Raw genomic sequence first — 15,238 nt, 5'->3', positions numbered from 1 at the left:
ATCAAGATTCATATGGTAGGAATGGAATATCTTGGTCTCAACACATGAGTAGGTGGTTCTCTCTCAGAACATATGAGTTAGAACGGTGTATGTGTTCTGATGGCTCTCTCTCTTCGAATGAAGAGGGGGTGGAGGGGTATATATAGCCTCCACACAAAATCCAACCGTTACACAGTTTTCCAATCTCGGTGGGACCGATTCAACAAACTCGGTCGGACCGAAAATGTAAACCTAGTGACCGTTGGAGATTTTCGGTGGGACTGACATGCAACTCGGTAGGACCGATATGGTTAGGGTTTGGGAATAACATAATCTCGGTGAGACCGATTACACAAACTCAGTGAGACCGAATTTGGTATTTAGCTAACCAGAGAGTTGGTCAGGCAAACTCAGTGGGACCGATTTGCTCTTTCGGTGAGACCGAAAAGTTACAAAGGGGAAACACTGAATTTACATTGCAATCTCGGTGGGACTGATTCGCTCTTTCGGTGAGACCGAAAAGTTACGAAAGGGAAACAAAGAGTTTGCAATCCCATCTCGGTGAGACCGAGATCCCTATCGGTAGAACCGAATTGCTAGGGTTTGGCAGTGGCTAATGACAAGTGAAACTCGGTGGCGCCGGATAGGAAGAATCGGTAGGACCGAGTTTGGCTTAGGGTTTAGGTCAAATGTGGATATGGGAAAGTAGTTGAGGGTTTTTGGAGCATATCACTAAGCACATGAAGCAAGAGGCTCATTAAGCAACACCTCATCCCTCCTTGATAGTATTGGCTTTTCCTAAAGACTCAATGCGATCTTGGATCACTAAAATATAAAATGAAGAGTCTTGAGCTTTTGAGCTTGAGCCAATCCTTTTTCCTTAGCATTTTGAGGGTTCCACTTTCACATCCATGCCATGCCAATCATTGAGCTTTCCTGAAATAATCATCTTGGAATAGCATTAGCTCAATGAGCTATATGTTGTTATGAATTACCAAAACCACCTAGGGATAGTTGCACTTTCAAGTGAGCGGGTGGGTTCGTGATGAAGAACCGTCGACACTACACTTTGAACTGAAATACGAGTTGCAAAGAACCGGCAACCGACCTTGACGGAACCAGACGAGGTGACATGGAGTGAGTAGGTTGGTTCGCGATGAAGAACAGTCGAAACTACACTTTGAACCGAAATACGAGTTGCAAAGAACCGACATCTGACCTTCACGGAACCGGACAATGTGACATGGAGTGAGTGGGTGGGTTCCCGATGAAGAACCATCAAAACTACACCTCGAACCGAAATACGAATTGCAAAGAACCGACATCCGACTTTCACGGAGGTCCAAAGGAGGAGGCTCGACCTCGAGGCGGAGAAGCAAGCCCAGAAGCTTGCAATGGAAGCGGAGAAGCAAGCCAAGATGCTCGAGATCGAGGCCGCCAATGCCAGGAACAAGGCAAAAGAAGTGACGCTCGCTAGCATGATGACAGGGGTGGAGATCATGAAGGTGGACTTGAACACCGTATCGCCGAGGAAGAGGCCATGGTTCGAGAAGATGTAGGCCGACATGCTCAAGTTCGGCAACGAGTGATCTATGGCGGAGAGTGTCACCCTTCTTTGTATGCTGGCAAGTATGCTGGCATGACCACGGCCGAGATGGCGTGGTCGAATTCCCATCCCTTTTGTGTGCTGGCATGTGTGCTGGCCACTGACAAATGCGTCGGCGTGAACAAGGCAAAAGGAACCTGCTGTCGTCCGGGCCTCAAGCCCTAGGAGGAGCAGCCGAGCACGCGTAGGAGCCCTGCGAGGGAGCACCCGGACACGAGCTCTAGCAAGCCCTGCGAGGGAGCGCCCGGACACGAGCTCCAGCGCCAACGCTGCCGGTTGCTCCACCGCGGGCGACGGTATGACGGCAGGCACGCTGGTGCAGGAGGGCCGGAGGTGGCGACCAGCGCCGGTGGCCTCGCCGGTGAGTGCGGCGGCGGCCTGCGCAGGTGGCCTCGATCCCCATTGCGGCGCATTGTAGAGGTAGAAGTCACAGTCGCTGATACATGGGACCAGGGCGGACACGAGCGGACGAGAGCGGGCGACGGGAGCGTTCACTTTTGTCCACCGCGGACCCATTTATGCTTTAAATTTTGGCATAGTTTGGGTCGCGACAGACAACACGCAGACGCTTTTTCCGTTTTGGGTCGTCCCATTAGGCCAACTTTTCTGTCCGGATAACCTGCACGGACAAAATTGGTCGGTGGGTTGGAGTTGCTCTTACTAGATTAAGTCTACATTTTGTGTGAGCGAGAACCTTCAACCCATTCGACACCTCATTTTTAGCGAGCATGACATGCACCCACCTAAACACACGCTCACGCACATACTCATCCATCCGCTCACGCGGAGGAAGATGACATGAGCTTAGTCACGCCAAGGTGGTTTCGGTTTTATCTAATTGTATACACATTGCGTGATCTTATCTGTTGATGTGCTCTGTTTAAAACACAACAAGAAGTAAGTTAAAACCCTGACACAGTGACGCTATTCCATGGCAGTTTACCGCAAGGTGCTGGCAGAAAAAACACCGAGTCTATTGGAACAAAGTCAATGCTCGCCCAAAAACAAAACACCCTCCTCGTGGCTCCTGGAATCCGGGGATCAGAGATAGCCTGACGTTTTTTTTGTCGGCGCTCCCTTGAACGTTTCCGCCATACAGCGAGGGACGGCCCATGATCCCACCCACGCGGCAGCTATAGCCGGCGCAACTATTCCTACGAAAGCCAGGCAGACCATTGGCATCCACTACCAATTTAAGAGTAGGTAGGTTGAAGATAGCCAAAGATTAATGATTCGTGATTGGTCGTACGGAGAGGATTGATGATATAACTTCTGGATCAGACCAAGAATGGATTGGCTACCCTGCCGAAGAGGGCGTCATGGAGTCGAGGTCTGACGAAGGAAGAACACAACCATGCCAATGGTAAGGCCCCCGCAATTTGATCGAGGTACAACGTGAAGATGTTACAAGAGCTGATTAACTAATACTGTAGATTGCATTGTACTCTTACCTAAGTTGCTCTTCATCCACACCGGTTTGAAATTGGATCAAAGAGAACGAAGCGCCGTTCTCAAGCTTGCTGTTTTATCAGCTAGATGACCAGATGAATTAACATAGATGCAACCTGACTCTCGGGTGAAAAATAAACATGGGATTCTTGCACAGTTCCTAGATGACCGAACACTCGCAAAACAACATCAAACAGCGGGTTGGCATTATTTTGTACGGAGAATGAGGTGCTCATGGTGTTATCTCACTCATTTCCGTTCCAACATACAGGGCTTTCGATTACGAAGTTCTAGCTCATGCACAGACGGGAAATGGTGCCGGACCTTATCTAATGCATGGTGCAAGTGGCAGGGTTTACATCCCCAAATTAGTATGCCACGGTTGGAACCTTTAGTAAATGTTACAACCAAACAAACTACTTTATTTAGTTGCCTGAATGGCACACTGGCAATGCCCATCATCTACAAAAGTTGTCTGCAACCTTCCCCTGACCGAGAGTCTAAAAACACAGACAATAGGCTGCCATTTCTGGATACTGTGTGCATAAAGCTAGAGCTCAGGCTTCCACTCTGGTCATGCGAAATTCAATAAATCAACAAATCGGAACCTTATCCAGCCAATGGTGCGAATCTTGATGCGTTCTAACGGTTCTGATAGCCACCACCCTAGTTAGTGTTGATAGCAAATCCATCCTCTCTCTCTCTCTCTGATAATGTTATCAGAATAGTTATTCTGATAACACTTTCGCACTGCATGCTCAACGCGAGGGCACTGCACTTTCTTTAGCAAGAGCACTGCATTACAGAGAGTAGTGAACTTCGCGTCGGAAAAAACTGCGCGCAATGCTTTTTCGGTACTGTTTTTGCTCTAATTTTTTAACCGTTTATCGGAACGAGGCGTGTAATATACCGTTGGAAAGCTACGGATTAGGCGCAACTTCACCATGTTGAACACTTTTCGAGATTCCCCGCGGTTTAAGAGCAGTTTCAAAAACGGTGCGGCCCACAAAGAGTGACAACGAGCGTTTTTTCGCGTTTTTTTCTAAACCGCTCGTCGGAATGAGGCAAATGATACACCGTTGGATAGATATCGTTGAGGCGCATCTTTTTCATAACTATTGTTTTCTCTAGTTCGTTACGGTTTAAGATAGGTTTCAAATTTACTAAATCGTGGAATTCTGTTTTTTTTTTTGAAATTTTTGCAATTTTCGGTACTGTTTTCGCTCTAGTTTTTGAACCATTTGTCGAAATGAGGCGTGTAATACGTCGTTGGAAAGCTATGGACAAGGCGCAACTTTCATATGTAGAAATGGTTTTGAGATTCCTTACAGTTTGAAGTTGATTTTGAAAATCGTGTGACGGACGACGAGAGGCAGCGATCATTTTTTGTGAAATTTTTACAAACCGGTTGTCGAAACGATTCAAATGATAAGCCGTTGGAAATATATCGACGAGACACAAATTTTTCATGTAGAACACTCTCTAATTCCTTACGGTTTAGGAGCAGTTTTAAATTTACTGAAATGCGGACACTCTGTTTTTCGCAACACCCAAATCGACGTGGGTACTTCATCCAACTGAAAACCGCACTGCATCGGACGAAAATCCGCACCGCATCAGACGGGTAAGAGAACTGCATGGTTTCCTAACATTTTTATGAAAGTGAACCACATTACTGTTTTTGCTTCCCTAACATTTTTGCACTTCACATAGAGCACAAGCGAACCTCAACACACTTCAAAGTGAACCTCATTACTCTGTTTTTGCTTCCATAAAAATTTTGCACTTCACATAGAGCACAAGCGAACGTCAACACACTTCAAAGTGAACCTCATTATCATAGGGTCCAGAGTTGCATGATATTGAATTCGGTTACAATTTCTCGTCCTTGTAAAATTAGCAAAAAATAATGCACTGCAAATGGTGTCTTCTCTTTCTTACTGAGTGCACTGCAAATGGCCAATAGTGAACTAAAGTCTACTTGATATTTTCTCCAAATAAACAAATATACACAAGAGCTATGCACACGAACGCAAGAAGTCGTCATGGCCGTTTGGGGCGAAGTGGACTGCTCTGGCAAACCATTCAAAGTGCATCAGGGGCCAATTGATGTTTCTTCCCTCTCCTGCAAAAATCTGTAAACTGACTGCAAGAACAAGAATAGACATTCTGTAGTGCATCGGACAGCGAACTACAACAACACACAAGAAGAAAGAACACTGACGTGTGGGGGAACGAACCACCATGCGGGGTATGTACTGCATCAGGTGCACCAGAATCTGTGGATAGGGAGCAGCGGGAGCTCTATCGAACTGCACAGAGGTGTGGAGGGGAGGCAAGGTAGAGGATAACTGGAGCTCCCCTAATCCATCGATCCGGTACTGCACGCCATCGAGGGGCGGATTGCCCGTGCACCAGTGTGCACTGCCGGCATGGAAGGGGCTGGCGATGGAGGTAGATGCAGAGGGGAGGAAGGCGTTGGCGAGTGGATCCTGGGGCCCTCCCCTGCCCCGCATGCACTACCCAGGTCACGGGGACCAGCGCATCTCGATCCCACGTGGGGCTGCTGCTCCATGGCTCAAAGTAGGGAGAGGCCGGACTGGATCATGACCACGGTGTGGTTTCCTTTGCCGATGGTTGCAGGCATCCACCACCAACCAGAGGGGTGTGTCACCGTGCCGTGGACCGCGGGAAGTGGAAAACTCCATTGGGAGGAGCATCGACCCCCATAGCAGCCGGATGTGAGCCAGGAGATGCCGGATACGAGGCTGGAGCAATGAAGGGGGGCTATGCCGACGAGGGTGCACTGCATGCACGTGCCCATCGGACTGCACGTGTTCACCGTCTGCACTGCACGGGGGCGAGGGGGGGGTGCAAAACCCGGCGATGTCAAATCCGCACCCGCTGGATCAACGACAGAGGAGTGGTTGGGGCCGTGCCTGCCGGATCCGCGTCAGGGGAAGGAGGCCAGTGGCAGAGGATCCATTGGTCACCGCCGTCATGCACTGGATCCACTGGTCACGAGGCGCGTGCGTGGAGAGGGAGGGGCGTCCACCGGCGGTTAGCAGGAAGGAGGTGCGGGGGCAGCCGGATCTCGCCGGATCCAATAGGGCTGCGGAGGTTGGAGAGCCTGGTCGCCTCAGGACGATGAACAGGGCGGCGGCGGCACGCGGGTCCACGTGGACGGCGGCGGTGCTGGTTGCGCCCGGGACTGGAGGTGGCTGGGCAGGGCGGCGGAGATCCATGGACGGTGACGTGACCCCCGGAGTAGGAGGAAGGTGGGGGTCGTGGGGGCTGAGTGGGAGGGCGCCGGGGAGGTGGGCTACAGCGGCGAGGGGATGGGAGGGAGTTGGTGCGGTGGTGGGGGAGGAGTGGGGGTGGCCGGGTTAGTTTTTCAGATGGTTCGGTTGGCTGCGTCGAGAGTGTTATCAGAATAAGGCTCCGGTATATATATATATGAGTTTATGTCCTCTACAACATTCACTTATTGCTATTTCTTCAAGTTGCTTGTTCTGCTAAGTGAATGTGATCGGACCCTTTCCCCCGTCTATGCTAAACTCAACCTAGACTATTCACAAATTCTTCATGTGCGTTCTATTTGAAACTTGTTCAAAATCTTCACTGTGTCCTTGTCAGCTGAAGAAATTGCGAACAGAACTTTAAACTTATCTTATCTGAATTTTCGGCTTTTGCCGCTCAAACCGTTACACATTCCACGATAATACTTATCCTATTCACCCAAGATTGCACACGATCGTCACCTCTTAGTACGTGGGTGGCACATGTCACACGGATGAGAAGGGTCAGGGGCACATTCGTCCAATTTCCTCGGGCAAGCAGTTTTTCACTTCGGCTATAAATACCCCTCTCCCTTCCTCACTTCGCTTTTACGCCGCTCGACCTCACTCCCTCGCTCGAGCTCTCAAACCCTAGCGCCGCCGCTACTTCCATCATCGCCGGTGAGGAAGAGCTTCACTGCCTCGACCTCATCATCGTCGTACTCACGCCGGTCGTGGATTTCTTCACTCCGCCGCCGCTGTAGCTGTCTTCCTCGGCCAAGTTAGGGCGTGGAAGATCTGAACTGATGAGCTTCAAATCTAGACTTCACAGTTCATCATGTTCTTTGTCAGGGTAATTAAAAGTTACTTTTACTACCCTCTTTGATTCAAATGTTCTCTACAAAATCTTCAAAAGGTGTTTATTCTTCAAATCTTCACACTCTGGACACCTCCCATAACATCTGTTCTTGATCTGTTTCTTTAAGCAAAAATTTTCCTCAAGATTCCTCAATTGTGTGGATTTTTCAATCTGTACAACTCTGGAACCTAAGTCAAAGAATGCTTAGTGAAATTCTTCAAGAGTCAACTGGTCAAATTCCTCTAACTTGTTCTTATTGCAAAACCTTATGAGAATGCATATGACCTCTCCAAATTCCTCGCAACTATACTCTGTTCACAGGTACACATGTCCGCTACTGAATCACTAGGTTCTCATCAACTTAACTCATTTGCAGCGTTCCTTGAAGAAAAGTTGCACACCTCTTCAGAGAATTCCATTGCTCAAATTCCTTAGCTGAAGAAAATGGCTGACGGTAAGAAGCCACAAAAGGGAGGAAAGAGGCCTAAGGTCAATACTGCTTTCGAGATTCCTGATGACATATACAAGGATTATTGCACTCCTGATGAAGCCAAATTTGGCAAGGAGGACAAAAATTAGTGCAAGGTGCGCATACAAAGGATAGAGAGGAGATGGGCACGGGAATGGAGGGAGTACAAATATGTTACTCCCAAGTATATGAAGAAATTCGCTCTTAATCCTCCATTGGCACCTGGCCAAGAAGCTGATCCCACCAGCCTCAAGCGTGGTGAGGACTATCCTGATGAATGGGCTGCCAGGCCAAGCTAGCCAAAGTAGCTAAGGAAGCAGTGAGGAAATTTAATGAAGACTCTGCTGCTGCCACTGCTGAGGCCTCTGCTAGCAAGCCGAAGAAGTCCATGCCTAAGAAGCCCGCACATAAGCCCAGTGCTCCTTCTTCTTTAATGCCCTCACGGCCAAGTCCTCAAGCCGCACCAACTCCTTCAAAATCCTCAGCTCCTCCTTCCAAGTCCTCAGCACCTGTGCATCTCGCCACGTGCCAAAGGACAACAGGCATCTGTATTGCCTGAGGAGCTTCTACTAGTTCTTCAGCTGCACCCAAATTTATCAACTGGCCCCTCTCTGCTGAAGACAAAGGCCATAGCTGGACGAGGCTCTCGACCAAGTCCTCACAAGAAGCAGGTCGCCTTTCAAGTACCGTCTGAAGATGACAAAGCTGATGATGAAGAACTCGCTGAAATCATCAGAGATAGGCAACACATGGCCGCTAGAGCCAAAGGCAGCAATGTGCCATTCATACTGGATCCGAAATTGATTCTAGACTTCATTGACTTGTGGCACAAGTGAAGGAAATATGCCCTAGAGGCAATAAATAAAGTTATTATATATTTCCTTATATCATGATAAATGTTTATTATTCATGCTAGAATTGTATTAACCGGAAACATAATACATGTGTGAATACATAGACAAATAGAGTGTCACTAGTATGCCTCTACTTGACTAGCTCGTTGATTAGAGATGGTTATGTTTCCTAACCATAGACATGAGTTGTCATTTGATTAACAAGATCACATCATTAGGAGAATGATGTGATTGACTTGACCCATTCCGTTAGCATAGCACTTGATTGTTTAGTTTGTTGCTATTGCTTTCTTCATGACTTATACATGTTCCTATGACTATGAGATTATGCAACTCCCGTTTACCAGAGGAACACTTTGTGTGCTACCAAACATCACAACGTAACTGGGTGATTATAAAGGTGCTCTATAGGTGTCTCCGAAGGTACTTGTTGGGTTGGCGTATTTCGAGATTAGGATTTGTCACTCCGATTGTCGGAGAGGTATCTCTGGGCCCTCTCGGTAATGCACATCACCTAAAGCCTTGCAAGCATTGCAACTAATGAGTTAGTTGCGAGATGATGTATTACGGAACGAGTAAAGAGACTTGCCGGTAACGAGATTGAACTAGGTATTGAGATACCGACGATCGAATCTCGGGCAAGTAACATACCGATGACAAAGGGAACAACGTATGTTGTTATGCGGTTTGACCGATAAAGATCTTCGTAGAATATGTGGGAGCCAATATGAGCATCCAGGTTCCGCTATTGGTTATTGACCGGAGACGTGTCTCGGTCATGTCTACATTGTTCTCGAACCCGTAGGGTCCGCACACTTAAGGTTTCGATGACAGTTATATTATGAGTTTATGAGTTTTGATGTACCGAAGGAGTTCGGAGTCCTGGATGAGATCGGGGACATGACGATGAGTCTCGACATGCTCGAGACGTAAAGATCGATATATTGGATGACTATATTCGGACATCGGAAAGGTTCCGAGTGATTTGGGTATTTTTCAGAGTACCGGAGAGTTACGGGAATTCGCCGGGGAGTATATGGGCCTTATTGGGCCATACGGGAATAGAGGAGAGAGGCCAAAAGGAAGGAGGCGCGCTTCCCCCCTCTGGTCCGAATTGGACAAGGGGTGCAGCCCCCTTTTCCTTGTTCCTCTCCCCCTCTTTCCTTCTCTCCTACTCCAACAAGGGAAGGGGGAGTCCTACTCCCGGTGGGAGTAGGACTCCCCCCTTGGCGCGCCCTCCTCCTAGGCCGGCCACCTCCCCCCTTGCTCCTTTATATACGGAGGCAGGGGGGCACCCCATAGACACAACAATTGATCATTGATCTCTTAGCCGTGTGCGGTGCCCCCTTCCACCATAATCCTCGATAATATTGTAGCGGTGCTTAGGCAAAGCCCTGCGACGGTAGAACATCAAGATCTTCACCACGTCGTCATGCTGACGGAACTCTTCCCCGACATTCTGCTGGATCGGAGTCCGGGGATCATCATCGAGCTGAACGTGTGCTAGAACTCGGAGGTGCCGTAGTTTCGGTTCTTGATCGGTCGGGCCGTGAAGACGTACGACTACATCAACCGCGTTGTGCTAACGCTTCCGGTTTCGGTCTACGAGGGTACATAGACAACACTCTCCTCTCTTGTTGCTATGCATCACCATAATCTTGCGTGTGCGTAGGAAATTTTTGAAATTACTACGTTCCCCAATAGTGGCATCCGAGCCTGGTTTTATGCGTTGATGTAATATGCACGAGTAGAACACAAATGAGTTGTGGGCGATATAAGTCATACTGCTTACCAACATGTCACACTTTGGTTCGGCGGTATTGTTGGATGAAGCGGCCCGGACCGACATTACGCGTACGCTTATGCGAGACTGGTTTTACCGACGTGCTATGCACACAGGTGACTAGCGGGTGTCAGTTTCTCCAACTTTAGTTGAATCAAGTGTGGCTACGCCTGGTCCTTGAGAAGGTTAAAACAACACCAACTTGACAAACTATCGTTGTGGTTTTGATGCGTAGGTAAGAATGGTTCTTCCTAAGCCCGTAGCAGCCACATAAAACTTGCAACAACAAAGTAGAGGACGTCTAACTTGTTTTTGCAGGGCATGTTGTGATGTGATATGGTCAAGACGTGATGAGATATAAGTTGTTGTATAAGATGATCATGTTTTGTTGAAGTTATCGGCAACTAGCAGAAGCCTTATGGCTGTCTCTTTATTGCATAAGATGCAAGCGCCAAATAATTGCTTTACTTTATCGCTATGCGATAGCAATAGTTGCAAGAGCAATAGTTGGCGAGACGACCATGTGATGACACATTGATATAGATCAAGATGATGGAGATCATGGTGTCATGCCAGTGACGATGGAAATCATGACGATGTTTTGGAGATGGAGATCAAAGGCACAAGATGATGATGGCCATATCAAGTCACATATTTTGATTGATGTGATGTTTATCTTTTATACATCTTATTTTGCTTAGTTCGACGGTAGCTTTATAAGATGATCTCTCACTAATTATCAAGGTACAAGTGTTCTCCCTGAGTATGCACCGTTGCGAAATTTCTTCGTGCTGAGACACCACGTGATGATCAGGTGTGATAGGCTCTACGTTCAAATATAACGTGTAACGCCCCGAGACCGATGTGCCAGGTGTCGTCCAGTTATTCGCTGCCATTGCCTTGTCATGGCTTGCGTGTTGCATTTCATCATGCCATCATGTGCATTGCATCATCATGTTTTCAAAACTTGCATCCGTCCGGGTCTCCCCGTCCCTTCCGTTGTCCGTCCTGAGTCCAACCACACTTGCACGCGCCCACGGCACGTCCGAAATATTATTTTATTAGTGGCCGGAAAATGTTCTCGGAATGGGTTGAAAGTTGGCGTGCGGTGTTGTTATGTTGTTAGTAGGTCGCCCGCCAAGTTTCATCGCGTTCGGAGTTCGTTTGATAGCCTAACCGTTAAACTATAGCGGCATTATAGCCGGTATTTACGTCGGACGTTTTCGGCCTCCGGAAACAGATGCCGGGCCCTCTCTCTCTCTTCTCCCCCTCGCAGTCTCGCCACAGCCCACCTAGTCCATCCTCCTTTCCCTCTTCACTTCCGGAGTTGTCCGATGCGACCGCACGGTCCGAAACCCTCTCTGCACAGTGCATCGAACCCCTCACGTGAGCGTCCGAAAGTTGTCCCGGACCCGACCCGAGGTGTCGCCACCGTTGTGTCCGGATCATCCCCAAACATCTACAAAACGTCACCGTTTTCTCATTTGGACTTCCTAGCTATTTTATTCGCGATCGTCCGATTGCGATCGGAGGGTCCTTTTAGCCCCTTACCAAAATCCTTGCTATATAAACAGCATAACCCTAGTTTCTAGGGGAGATGTCCCATCCATCCTTCCCATCCGCCGCCACCCGACCCACTCCCCTCTTTCCATATATATATACTCCAACCTCATGCCTATTTTGGACTAAACCTAGCACTAGCCCTCCATTCCCGTGCAGCCGCCGCCGCCCCTTGTTTTCCGCGCCTGGCCAGCCCATAGCCGCCACCTCGCACCACCAAATCCCCAATCAGAAAATCCCCTCGTTCCCCACCTACCACAGCCAGATGCCCGATCCAAAAATCCAGCCAGATTGATCCATCCGCGTCTCCTCTCCTCCTCATGTGCCTCGATCCAGGGTGGATCGAGAGCAGCGCCGCCCGGCCCCGACCACCGTGCCGCCAGCTCGCCGTCAGCAGCTCCAAGCTCCTCCAGGCCGGCCCCTTCACGCCCTGCCTTCTCTTCTTTATCCCCCTGCTTCTCTCCCTCTCTAATCTCTCTCTCTCTTTTGCTCACGTGGGTTGCATATTGTGCTCCACTTAATTTGTAGGGTTGCTTGTGCACTTTGCCATGCCATGTATCATTAAACCGGACATGCATCATACTTGGTTGCGCACCGTGCCATGTTCATGTCGTGGTTGTTTACTATGTTGTGTGCTTCTTTTCCGGTGATTGCTTCTTCGGGTTGGTTCCGGTAACGTCGTGTTGTGAGGATTCGTTCGACTACGTCCGTTTGTCTTCTTCATGGACTCGTTCTTCTTCCTTGCGGGATTTCAGGCAAGATGATCATACCCTCAAAATCACTACTATCTTTGCTATGCTAGTTTTGCTCGCTCTTTTGCTATGACAATGCTACGATGCCTACCATTTGCTTGTCAGCCTCCCAAATTGCCATGTTAAACCTCTAACCCACCTTGTCCTAGCAAACCGTTGATTGGCTATGTTACCGCTTTGCTCAGCCCCTCTTATAGCGTTGTTAGTTGCAGGTGAAGATTGAAGTTTGTTCCTTGTTGGAACATGGAGATGTTGTTCCTTGTTGGAACATGTTTACTTGTTGGGATATCACAATATATCTTATTTAATTAATGCATCTATATACTTGGTAAAGGGTGGAAGGCTCGGCCTTATGCCTGGTGTTCTGTTCCACTCTTGCCGCCCTAGTTTCCGTCATATCGGTGTTATGTTCCCAGATTTTGCGTTCCTTACGCGGTTGGGCTATAATGGGAACCCCTTGACAGTTCGCCTTAAGTAAAGCTCCTCCAGCAATGCCCAACATTGGTTTTACCATTTGCACTAACAACCTACCACCTTCCCTTGGGTTCTGCAGACTCAAGGGTCATCTTTATTCTAACCCCTCGGGCCAGTGCTCCTCTGAGTGTTGGTCCGAACTAGAGTCCTGTGCAGCGCCCCCTCGGGGAAACTCGAGGTTTGGTTTTAGTTGTACGGAGCGCTCATCTGAGTGTGCCCTGAGAAAGAGATATGTGCAGCTCCTATCGGGATTTGTCGGCACATTCGGGCGGTGTTGCTGGTTTAGTTTTACCCTGTCGAAATGTCTTGTTGTACCGGGATACCGAGTCTGATCGGAATGTCTCGGGAGGAGGTCTATTCCTTCGTTGACCGTGAGAGCTTGTGATGGGCTAAGTTGGGACACCCCTGCAGGGATTTGAACTTTCGAAAGCCGTGCTCGCGGTTATGGGCAGATGGGAATTTGTTAACGTCCGGTTGTAGAAAACCTGAACTTGACCTTATTTAAAAATGAATCAATAGCGTGTGTTACCATGATGGTCTCTTTCCGGCAGAGTCCGGGAAGTGAACACGGTGTTGGAGTTATGCTTGACGTAGGTTGTTCTAGGATCACTTCTTGATCATACTTTTACCGATCATGCTTTGCCTTCTCTTCTCGCTTTCATTTGCGTATGTTTTAGCCACCATATATGCTAGTCGCTTGCTGCAGCTCCACCTCATACCTTTTACCCTTCCTATAAGCTTAAATAGTCTTGATCGCGAGGGTGCGAGATTGCTAAGTCCCCGTGACTCACAGATACTCCCAAAACCAGTTTGCAGGTGACGACGAGTCCGTGCAGATCACACAACCAAGCTCAGGAGGAGCTCGTTGAAGATCTTGTCCTTTGTCTTGCTTCGTTCTAGTTGATCAGTAGTGGAGCCCAGTTGGGGTCGATCGGGGACCTTTGTCGCATTTGGGGTAGTCTTCTTTTATTTTGGTTCCGTAGTCGGACCTTGATTGTATTTGGATGATGTAATGCTTTATTCATGTAATTGTGTGAAGTGGAGATTGTAAGCCAACTATGTATCTCTTTCCCTTATGTATTACATGGGTTGTGTGAAGATTACCTCACTTGCGACATATGCCTTCAATGCGATTATGTCTCTAAGTCGTGCCTCGACACGTGGGAGCTATAGTCGCATCGAGGGTGTTACAAGTTGGTATTCAGAGCCTTCCCCGACCTTAGGAGCCCCATTGCTTGATCGTTTTTAGCAGCCGAGTTGTGTCTAGAAAAATGTTTTGAATCATTTAGGAATTATATATCGGAGAGCTTAGGAATTCTTTTTACTCCCCAGTCTCCTCATCGCTCTGGTAAGGCATCATGACATAGATTTTTGACTCTTCTCTTCTCAAAATTCACTAATTTTTTTTAGGATCACGCGGGTATCTTGGAATCGTTCCGATGGTTTTATGACGAGAACATTGTCTTGGTGCCTCCTGTCGGGGTTTTGTGGAAGTGTCCCGGGGAGTTGAGCTCCGAGGTGTTGTCGTCATAATTTTATCATTGCAGTTCTAGAATACCTGAGTTTAGTACGCCGACATCGAAAATCTCTTTTATGCAGTTCGTTGGTGAGATAACCTCGACGCCACCCAGTACTGGGGCGGGAGTTCGGGAGTATCGCCATAACTTGTATAACGGATGCTTTTCGAAGGTTGAGGTAGATGATTTCTGAAGGTTTCTTGGTTATGTGTTGAAGGATGGATACAGCTGGATGTAGGATTTGCTAGTTTTGGGTGAGATATTATGCTTCCCCTGTATCCCCAACACCTGATTGCATAACCAGAAAGGTTCGGGAGTTTCATAGGTGGGAATTCAAGTAGCTCTTAGAATTTCTTTCCGACAGATGTATGATATGAAATTGGGGTTCGACGTCTAGTGGTCCGCCTATTCACGGTTGGTTTTACAGTGGTCTCATTGTGTCTTAAAGAGTCCTTGGCTATGCCGACTCGGGGACGCTTCGTATGTCATGTGCACTGCCTTGTACATGATGGTGCTGTACGATCGAGCCCGTGTAGGCCCCACCACGAAAACTTCGGATGAAATCTCTATCATATGTTTGTTCCGGCTTATTCTGCAAGCCAATCCTTTGTTTTGTTTTGAGTTGTGGTATTCGAGTTGCTTCAATGTCAAATGTTGA

The sequence above is a fragment of the Triticum urartu genome, chromosome 6A (assembly GCF_056163025.1).
Source record: "Triticum urartu cultivar PI428250 chromosome 6A, HENAU_Tu73, whole genome shotgun sequence".
Lineage (NCBI taxonomy): Eukaryota > Viridiplantae > Streptophyta > Magnoliopsida > Poales > Poaceae > Triticum > Triticum urartu.
The sequence above is the reverse complement of the archived record's forward strand: the minus strand, read 5'-3'. Positions refer to the sequence as shown.